Source organism: Apium graveolens, chromosome 5 (assembly GCF_009905375.1).
Source record: "Apium graveolens cultivar Ventura chromosome 5, ASM990537v1, whole genome shotgun sequence".
NCBI lineage: Eukaryota > Viridiplantae > Streptophyta > Magnoliopsida > Apiales > Apiaceae > Apium > Apium graveolens.
In genome coordinates this window covers 183,388,056-183,398,578 of record NC_133651.1, presented here as the reverse complement: position 1 = coordinate 183,398,578, position 10,523 = coordinate 183,388,056, and the positions used below count along the sequence as shown (strand labels likewise).

The 10,523-nt window shown below is 37.1% G+C and overlaps 1 non-coding gene across 1 annotated transcript; it reads left to right on the top strand.

Moving 5' to 3' along the window:
* The first annotated feature begins 2,830 nt into the window (after positions 1–2,830).
* On the top strand, positions 2,831–2,937 carry LOC141663469 (small nucleolar RNA R71). Its single transcript, XR_012551538.1, has one exon. It is a non-coding gene; the product is annotated as a small nucleolar RNA R71 (small nucleolar RNA).
* The last annotated feature ends 7,586 nt before the right edge of the window (positions 2,938–10,523 follow it).

The window sequence follows — 10,523 nt, the reverse complement described above, 5'->3', positions numbered from 1 at the left end:
GTAAACTGCACAATGTCTTTAAAATCTTAGAGAAGTCTTTGATGAAACGCCTATAGAAACCCGCATGACCAAGAAAACTGCGAATTCCCTTAACATAAATAGGAGGAAGAAAATTTTCAATGACCCCCACCTTGGCTTTTTCCATCTCAAGACCCTTACTAGAAACCTTGTGCCCAAGAATAATGCCATGTCGTACCATAAAGTGACATGTCTCTCAATTGAGAACCAAATTGGTCTCACCACACCTCTTAAGAACGTGTCCAAGATTTTGCAAGCATTCATCAAAAGAATAGCCGAATACAGAGAAGTCGTCCATGAACACTTCCATATTTTGGGCAATCATATCAGGAAAAAATGGCCATCATACATTTCTAAAATGTGGTTGGTGCACCATACAGACCAAAAGAAACTGGTCTGAAGGCGAAAGTACCAAATGGACAAGTGAAGGTAGTCTTCTCCTGATCTTCTGGGGCGATACAAATCTGATTGTAACCCGGATAGCCATCCAGAAGACAGTAGTACTCATGACCAGGCAATCTATCAAGCATCTGGTCAATGAAGGGCAAAAGGAAGTGATTCTTCCTAGTGGCCTTGTTTAGCTTCATGTAGTCCATGCAAACTCTCCACCCCATGACTGTTCTTGTAGGAATAAGCTCATTCTTCTCATTTGCTACCACAGTAATTCCACCTTTCTTTGGCACACATTGAACCGGGCTTACCCATAAACTGTCAGAAAATAGGACAGATGATCCCTGCATCTAGCCACTTAAGAATTTCCTTCTTCACTACTTCCTTCATGATCGGATTAAGTCTTCTTTGCTGCTCAACCGTAGGCTTGCTACCTTCCTCTAGAAGAATTTTATGCATGCAATAAGAAGGGCAGATTCCCTTGATATCTGTTATAGACCAACCAATTGCCGATTTAAACTCTCTTAGAATCCTCAGGAGCTTTTCCTCGCCACTACCTGAAAGGTCAGATGCAATAATAACAGGCAAAGTAGATGCATCACCTAAAAATGCATACCTCAAATGCCCAGGTAAAGGCTTAAACTCAAGAGTGGGAGCTTCCTCAATAGATGGCTTGAGGCGTTTAGGAGCTTTGTTCAATTCCTCCATTCCAAGAGATTCAAAAGACATATCAATCTTCCTCTTCCAGGGAGAAGCATTCAAATATTATAATTGTAAGGCATTGGACCTTAGCAATTGATCAAGTTCTGAAGTAACCACAGAATCGACCAACTTCATCTTTAAGCACTCCTCATTTTCCATAGGAAATTTCATGGCATTGAACACATTAAAAGTTACATCTTGATCCAACACTCGCATTATGAGCTCACCCTTCTGCACATCTATCAAGGTTCAGTCGGTCACCAAGAAAGGTCTTCCCAAGATTATGGGAATCTTCTTATCCTCCTCAAAATCAAGAATGATGAAATCAGCAGGGAAGATGAGTTTATCAACCTTGAACAAGACATCCTCCACAATACCTTATGGATATGTAATAGAACGGTAGGCCAATTGCAAAGTCATATAAGTCGGTTTTGGATCAGGTAAGTCCAACTACTTGAAAATTGACAAAGGCATCAGATTGATGCTAGATCCCAAGTCACATAAGCATCTGTCAAAAGACACTCTTCCGATAGTACAGGGAATAGTGAAGCTTCCTGGATCTTTAAGCTTCAGAGGCAACATCTGTTGCAGCACAGCGTTGTATTCCTCTGTGAGAGCGACTATCTCTAAATCATCTTACTTCACCTTCCAAGAGAGAATACCTTTCATAAACTTTGCATAACTAGGCATCTGCTCAAGAGCCTCAGCAAAAGGTATGTTGATATGAAATTTCTTGAACACCTCCAAAAATTTCTCAAATTGCTTGTCCAGCTTTTTCTTCTACAGCCGCTTAAGAAAAGGCGGTGGAGGATAGATATGTTTCTCCCCTGTATTACCCTCAGGAGGAGTGTGTTCAACAGTATTCTTCCTTGGTTCCACTTCTACTTCTTGTTGCTCTACTTCTTTCTCATCCCCAACTTCTTCAATCAATACTTGAGTTTGTTCGGGATTCACAACCTTTCGAGACCTCACAGTGATTACCTTTACCTGCTCCTTAGCTTCCTTCCTTCCTGGAACTTCAGTGTCACTAGGTAGTGTACCAGGCTGACGATTAACAAGGCTTTGGCAATTTGCCCAATTTGATTTTCCAAGGTCTTGATAGAAATAACTTGACTCTTGCACATAAGCTTCAACTCCTCTAATTCAGATTTTTAATTAGCTTGTTGCAGCTGAAGTTACTGTCTTGGTGCATATTGCGGTTGCTGAAAACCAGGAGGGTTGTACTGCTTAGCCGGATACTGCTGATAAGGCTGTTAAACCGCATTCTGAGCGTTGCTCCAAATAAAATTAGGATGATTGTGGTTGTTGGGATGATAAATGGATGGCACAGGCTGCTGCGAACGCTAAAAGTTGCTCACGAACTGAGCTGATTCACTAAAAATTATGCACTGATCAGTCTCATAGGCACCAGCACAAAGCTCACAGACACTGGCGATTTGATTAACCCCATGATTAGCCAAAGTGTCCACCTTTATCGTCAAAGCCTTAAAGTTGGGCAGCTGTAGTAGTTGCTGCATCCAATTCCAGAAATCCTGCTACTTTTCCTTGAGTCAGTCTCTGAGAAGGATTCTAATACTCATTAGAAGCCATCAGTTCAATAAGTTTATAAGCTTCATCGTAGCTCTTAGCCCACAAGGCTCCTCCTGATGCTGCATCGAGCATGGGTCTAGAAGTAGCACCCAGTCCATTGTAGAAATATTTAATAATCATCCAATCAGGCATGCCATGGTGTGGGCACTTTCTTAGTATCTCCTTATATCGATCCCAAGCCTCACACAGAGATTCTCTAGTTTGATGAGCAAACTAAGTAAGAGCATTCCCGATTGCAGTAGTCTTCGCTATAGGGAAGAATTTTGTGAGAAACTTTTGAGCAAGATATTCCCAAGTGGTGATAGACCCTGCTGTTAGAGAATGTAACCAACACTTAGCTTTGTCCCTCAGAGAGAATGGGAAGAGTCGCAGGTTGATAGCATCTTCAATCACATCATTGAACTTGAACGTGTCACAGATCTCGATGAAATCCCTGATGTGCATGTTGGGTTCTTCAGTAGGAGAACCCCCAAACTGAACTGAGTTCTTTATCATCTGAATCGTGCTTGACTTGATCTCAAAAGTGTTAGCCCTGATGGCTGGCCTGATGATGTTTGACTGAATTTCATTGATCTTAGGCTGGGAATAGTCCATCAAAGCCTTAGGATTTTCTGCTTGATCTCCCATCACTACTAAAATTGGTCCTTCGACTTTCTCTTCTTCTTCTACCTTCTTTTCTTCTTCGAAAACTTCCTTTCGAACCACCACAACTTCTTCCTCAACTTTATCCAGAGTTCTCTTACGAGTACGCGAACGCGTATGCATACACCCTCGCTAGAGTACCTGAAATAAGACAAGGAAATGAATAAGTAACAATGTCCGAGTCAATAAAATTTAACGACCACCGATGGAAAATACATAAACTAAAATTTAACACTGCAGTCCCCAGCAGCGGCGCCAAAAACTTGTTAGTCGCTAAACACGTGCTAATTTACATGCAAGCATACGAGTTCGTAAGTAGTATAAGATATAAATCAGATTCATTCCCATAGAGACTGGCTTTGGTTAACTAATTAATTTATGCACTTAAGCAACAATGTATGGTTATTTTTCGATGCTAAAATGATAACAAATTGAGGTTGTTTATAACTAAAAATTAAACTAACAATTATAACTAAGAGAATAATAATGATTGAATTAATATATATGACAAACATGGGATTTTAACTTCATTAAAAACTTCATTCAATAGCATTTTCGTTCTTAACCTTAGCATGTAATGGTGATGACACTAATCAGATAACACAAAACTGATAAACGCCAATTTTTGTTGCACGAATACCATACTACCAGACATCCATAAAAGAGATAAAAGCTGAATAAACACCAATTATATTGAGATCCTATATGTCTATAAAATTTGATAACATAACGGTTTAAAGCACAAGTTATCTATCATGATTACACAGGGCAAGTAAGATGGTTAAAATTACTCATGAATCATGCATAACAAATACATGAACCTATGCTAGCATGGCAAGTTCTAAATCCATAAATTCATTGTCGCTTCATTAAGAATTAACACTCTATCTTATAAGTTCGCGACGCTCATAAGACGAATATGCACAACCAATACTAGACATACAATCACCACACACTAAGGCATCGAAACAAATTAACTAAAGAAATCCATAAATAAATCCTTTAGAACCCCACGATAACGATTAGCCCATAATCAGACTCATCATCAACGTGGGTTCCGATGAAAGTATGGTATAACAAACATAGTCTTTATAATGAATAAACAAAACCAAGCATGAAATAAGAGTAAGGTTCACAAATAAGAAAACTAGCATCCAAGTTATAACTTAGAACAAAGATTCACAAGTAAAAACAAGATCTTCTTCGTCTTTGTTGAATCCGTGCTAAAACGGTCTTCTTACGGCTCTCCTTGCACTCTTGTACGTCTCTCTCTTGAAAATGTCCTTTATTTGAATATATATATATATAGCATCCCCATGCAATTCAGAATTCCTCCAATTGTAAATATAATAGAATCAAGATTCTTTGAATTCGCACCGGCGCGGGTGCGCGCTTTCACAGTGCGAGCGCGCTGCCTTTCTGACATCCTGGAGTAGCCGCGCGTTTGACCAGCGCGGGCGCGCCGTACCTATGGAAAAAAACTTCAGATTTTTGATTTTCTTTACTACTTCGAGTCGACTTTCCAAGAGCTTTTATTCCAACACCACCTTAACACCAAATTAGCACCAAAACAATGTTAAGTCACCTGATTACCTAGATAATGCCTGAAATGCAAAAATACTAGAAAACACGTTAAAACACTTAACAACTTGAGTACAAACGCATCAATTTAAAGCTTAATAGAGCATTATAAAGTGTCATAAATGCCACTTAACATAAACTTACATCAGACATATACTTACACAATCAAGAAACAAGTTATAATCGTACATTCAACTTAAATTCAACTTAAACTAATTTACTATATAAATATATGTTAGCTTATTGGACATGCATTCAATAGAGGACTTAAAAAATCTAAAGTGATTTTCAGTCACAAACAAAGATGTGCCTATTAGAAACTTGTCATTATATAAATCCCAAGTAACAAACAAATTATAATTGGACAACATGAGATTCAACTTACATCCATTTGCATCTGATGCATCTTTCAAGTTCACCGTGAATGAGAGTTTTATCCATAGTACTTTCTTCCCCCTTTGTTAACCTTCTCCGTAACAAACCCAAAATATAGGCAAAAGAAAATGTTGGATATATTTGTGATGTCATGTCTAATCTGATTTGTTTAGTTTCAGAACTTGTTATCAGAATATCAGAACTTAACTAGAAATCAGAACTTACTTAAGACAGGAAGTTATCAGAACTTAAGGCGTCAAAACTTATATCAGGACTTAAGGGCGGATACACTTCAGGGATGAAAAGCGGCTGATTTACAGGAGAGGATCTGGATTAAACAAGTAAAGATATGCATGATGAATTGGATAGCTATAGGACTGTAGTAGATAATCTCTGATTGATATATTCTAGGAAACAGAATCATTATCATATCAATTGGTAGTTATCTTATAAATGTGTATTATATAAACACAGATTAGGGTTTACACTATAAGTATTATCATTCACGAGAATATTATTCATTGTAACCCTAGCAGCTCTTAGTGATATTATACATCACTGAGAGAGTAGATTAGACCTACTGTAACAGAGTTTGATATATTGAATAAACTTGTTTTCTGCTACATACTTGTGTTCATAATCGAATTGATTGTAGATACTATATTCAACACCCTTCTATAGTATCATTGAGGCCAAACAAGTGGTATCAGAGCCAATCTGTTAAGCTTATAAACAGTTAAGATCCAAACAAACAATTAATCATATCTGATCAATGAAAAACACAAGACCCTCAAGAACCTGCAAAGGTTCAAGCCATTCAAAACACCAGTAGATATGAAACCATCAGGGTTCCTTTGCTCAGGGTGTCTGAGTACCTTGTATGGAGTTTGAAGATGGTCATGTTTCCGGAAGCTACAGATCCAGAATATTTAGACAAAATTTATGATGGTCCACACAAGCCCATAAAGCTTTTTGTTGCAGTTGGGAATGAGCCACAGAGGATGATTCCCAGAGAAAAGAGAGAATACACCACTGAAGACATCTTTTCACTAGGCAAGGATGCAAAAGTAAGACACTTGCTTCATAGTGCACTTGACAATGTCATGTCAAATAGGGTGATTGGATGCAAGACTGCAAAAGAAATCTGGGATGCATTAGAAGTGAGATGTCAAGGAACCAATATCATCAAAAAGAACAGGAAGACAATACTCACACAGGAGTATGAGCACTTTGACTCAAAATCTGATGAGTCACTAACTGAGACATATGACAGATTCACAAAGCTGTTGAATGATCTGTCACTAGTGGATAAGGAATATGATCAAGAAGATTCAAATCTGAAATTCCTGCTAGCTCTTCCTGAAAAGTGGGATTTAAAAGCTACTACAATAAGAGACAACTATGAACTTGCTGATATGTCTCTTGATGAAATCTATGGGATGTTCAAGACTCATAAACTTGAGATGGAGTAAAGAATGAAGAGGCATGGAGGGAAGTCTAAGACAGTTCCTTTAAAGGCTGAAGAAAAGCCAATTGTCTCTAGGAAGGCGAAAGAAAAGGCTCTCATCATATAGTCTGATTCAGTGTCATCAGATTCTGATAATGATGATTCAGAACCTGAAAATTTATCTGAAGTGGATGTTGATGCAGAAATGATGCAACTGTGTGCTCTTATGGTGAAGGGTATCACAAACATAGCCTACAAGAAATTCAGAAAGGGTAAGAAGTTTTCCAGGAAAGGTGGAAGTTCTGACAAGAAAGGGTTCAGAAAGTCTAAAGGCAAAGGAGGAAAGACTGACAGAGGAGACAACTCAAATGTCAAATGCTACAATTATGGTGAAAGAGGCCATATATCTCCTGATTGTAAGAAAGGAAAAGGTGATAAAGGCCAGGCACTTATCACAAAAAAGAAAAACTGGGCAGACACTTCAGAATCTGAAGAAGAGGTGAACTATGCCTTAATGGCAAATGCTGATAGCAGTTCTGATGCTTCTAAACTAGAGGTACCTCTATCAACTCTTGCTTTTGATATAGAAGATATTACTGAGTTAAGATTATTTCTGAAAAACATTTATATTAGCTATAGAGATCAGACTTTGGAGAATGAAAGATTAAAATCTGAAAATCTAAAGTACAAAAACAGAAATAGCTATCTTGAAGAAGAGTTAGTCAAGATGAACACTATTCAAACAGAGAGAGATAATGATGTGTATGTTAAGAATGAATTGCTTAAACAAAATGATTATCTAAAAACTGAATTAGAAAAAGAAAGAGAAATCATCAGGACTTGGAATAACTCAGGAAAAACAACTCAGAATATTCCAAGTAGTGGAAACTGGAAAGAGGGGTTAGGTTATAAAGATGGTAAAAGTGAGAAAGGGACTTTGCCAATTAAGCCAACTACTATCAAACAGACTGTAAAGTCAAAGGTAAATCCTGTTAAATTTGTTGCAAAAACTATTGTGTCTGATTCTGAAGAGATGAAAGACTCTAAAACAGAAGTCAAAGAAAATTCATCTTCTGACAAATTAAAACAGGATACCATCTTTGGTAAACATTGCCTTAATGACAAAGAAGCGGCTTAAGCATAAGCTGAAAGAGATTAAAAATATGAACAAGGTAAAGGAAGCTAGGAAAAATAGGAATGGAAAGGAAGGTGTGAATAAAAGTAATAATTATATGCCTGTTCCTAATGCTCCTAGAAAGAAATACTATAATCGTGGAAACTATAACCATCTTGCTTATTTTTGCAGGAAAAATAAATATATAAACTCTTTACCTCCTAGATCAGGAGTTAAGAGTCAGTCTGTTAGGTTTAAACCACAAAATCCTTGTTTTCATTGTGGTAGTTTATGGCATTTTATTTATACTTGTAAGGAATATCATAGTTTGTACTATGATTATTATGAAATAAAACCTTCTTTAAAGAAAGTTAGTGTAATTCCTTCTAGTGTAAATTATGATGCAAAGTCTGATATAAAGTCTGATAAAAAGCAGGTTAGCATAAACTCTGAAACTAAATCCGCTGCAAATGCTAACAAACTTAATAAGGCCAAAGGATCCAAGCAAGTCTAGGTCTTTAAAACTAATCAATAGTGGTCTTTGTGATTGCAGGGCTACAGGAAAAATATCCTAGTTCTGGACAGTGGATGTTCAGGACATATGACTGGAAATAAAGCCCTATTATCAGACTTTATGGAGAAAGATGGCCCAGAAGTTTCTTATGGAGATGAAAACATGGGAAAGACTCTGGGATATGGTAATATCAATCTTGGGAATGTCATAATTGGAACAGTAGCTCTTGTCTCAAGACTTAAACACAATCTGCTAAGTGTGAGTCAAATCTGTGACAGAGGTTATCATGTGGATTTCTTTGAAGAACACTGTGAAGTTGTAAGTAATTCTACATGAAAAGTGGTTTCTGAAAGGTTACAGACATGGTAACATATATGAATCCAGACTTTCAACAAATTCTGATGGTTCTGCAATCTATCTGTTAAGCAGAGCATCAATTGAAGAAAGCTGGAATTGGCACAAGAGACTCTCTCATTTAAATTTCAACAACATAAATGAGCTAGTAAAGAAAGATATTATGAGAGGACTTTTAAAATCAATATTTGCTCCTGATGATCTTTGTGACTCATGTCAAAAGGAAAAACAAAGAAAATCTTCATTCAAGAGCAAAACTGAATCCTCAATTCTTGAGCCTTATCACTTACTGCATGTTAATCTATTTGGTCCAGTCAATGTCATGTCTATTGCAAAGAAGAAATATGCTATGGTTATAGTGGATGAGTTCACAAGATACACTTAGGTGTATTTCTTGCACAAGAAGAATGAAACTGCATCTACTCTAACTGATCATGTCAGACAGCTGGATAAGTTAGTCAAAGATTCTGTTAAAATAATAAGAAGTGATAATGGCACTGAGTTCAAGAATTTAATCATGGAAGAGTTCTGCAAAGAGCATGAAATAAAGCAGGAATTTTCTGCACCTGGAACTCCACAGAAGAATGGAGTTGTAGAAGGAAAGAACAGGACTCTCATCGAAGCTGCACGAACTATGCTTGAAGAAGCAAAGCTACCAACCTATTTTTGGGTTGAAGCTGTGTAGACTGCTTATTTTACACAGAATGCTACACTCATAAACAAGCATGGAAAAATACCATATGAGATGGTGAAGAAAAAGAAGCCAAATCTAAAATACTTTCATGTATTTGGATGCAAGTGTTTTGTTCTTAAGACTCATCCTGAACAACTGTCAAAATTTGATCTAAAGCTGATGAAGGAATTTTTGTTGGATATCCACTTTTCACAAAAGCCTTCAGAGTCTACAATTTAAGAACAAGGGTTGTCATCGAATCTATCAATGTATCTTTTGATGATAAAAAGATTATTGGACTTGAAGATTTCAATGATCATGATCAGCTGAGATTTGAAAAGGAAGATGTAAATTCTGATTCTATAAATTCTGATGACCTAAATCCTGATCATGTAAGTTCTGACGGGTTAAATTCTGATGTCATTGAAACTGTGGTAACTGCTCCAAAGGAAAATGCACCTGTTCAGGGGAAGCAAGCTGATGATCATAACACACCTCAAGACTCTCAAGAAACATCTGAACCAGTCACTAGCTCTTCAAGTTCTGATTCATCAAGTTCTGATTCATCAAGTTCTGATAAGCCAAATTTTGACAATCCTGGAAACTCTAATTCTTCAATTCTGCATCCAATCTAATTCTGGAAACTCTAATTCTGGATCCAACTTAAATTCTGGAATCTCAGAGAGCATAAATTCAGGTGGAGCATCAGAAAATGTTGATGAAGACAACATGGATCATGTGGGAGGATCGAGTTCTAGAGATCAACTTTCATCTGCAAGGAAGTGGACTAAATCACATACACCTGACTTAATAATTAGAGATCCTAAAGCAGGTGTCAGAACTAGAACAACAACAATAAATGAATGTCTCTATCATTCCTTTCTATCTCAGACTGAACCAAAGAAAGTGTCAGAACTAGAACAACAACAATAAATGAATGTCTCTATCATTCCTTTCTATCTCAGACTCAACCAAAGAAAGTGGAAGAAGATCTTCAAGATATTGATTGGGTGCAAGCAATGAAGGAAGAGATAAATGAATTTGAAAGAAATAAAGTCTGGACCCTAGTACCAAGACTAAAGGAAAGATCAATTGTTGGTACAAAATGGGTGTTCAGAAGCAA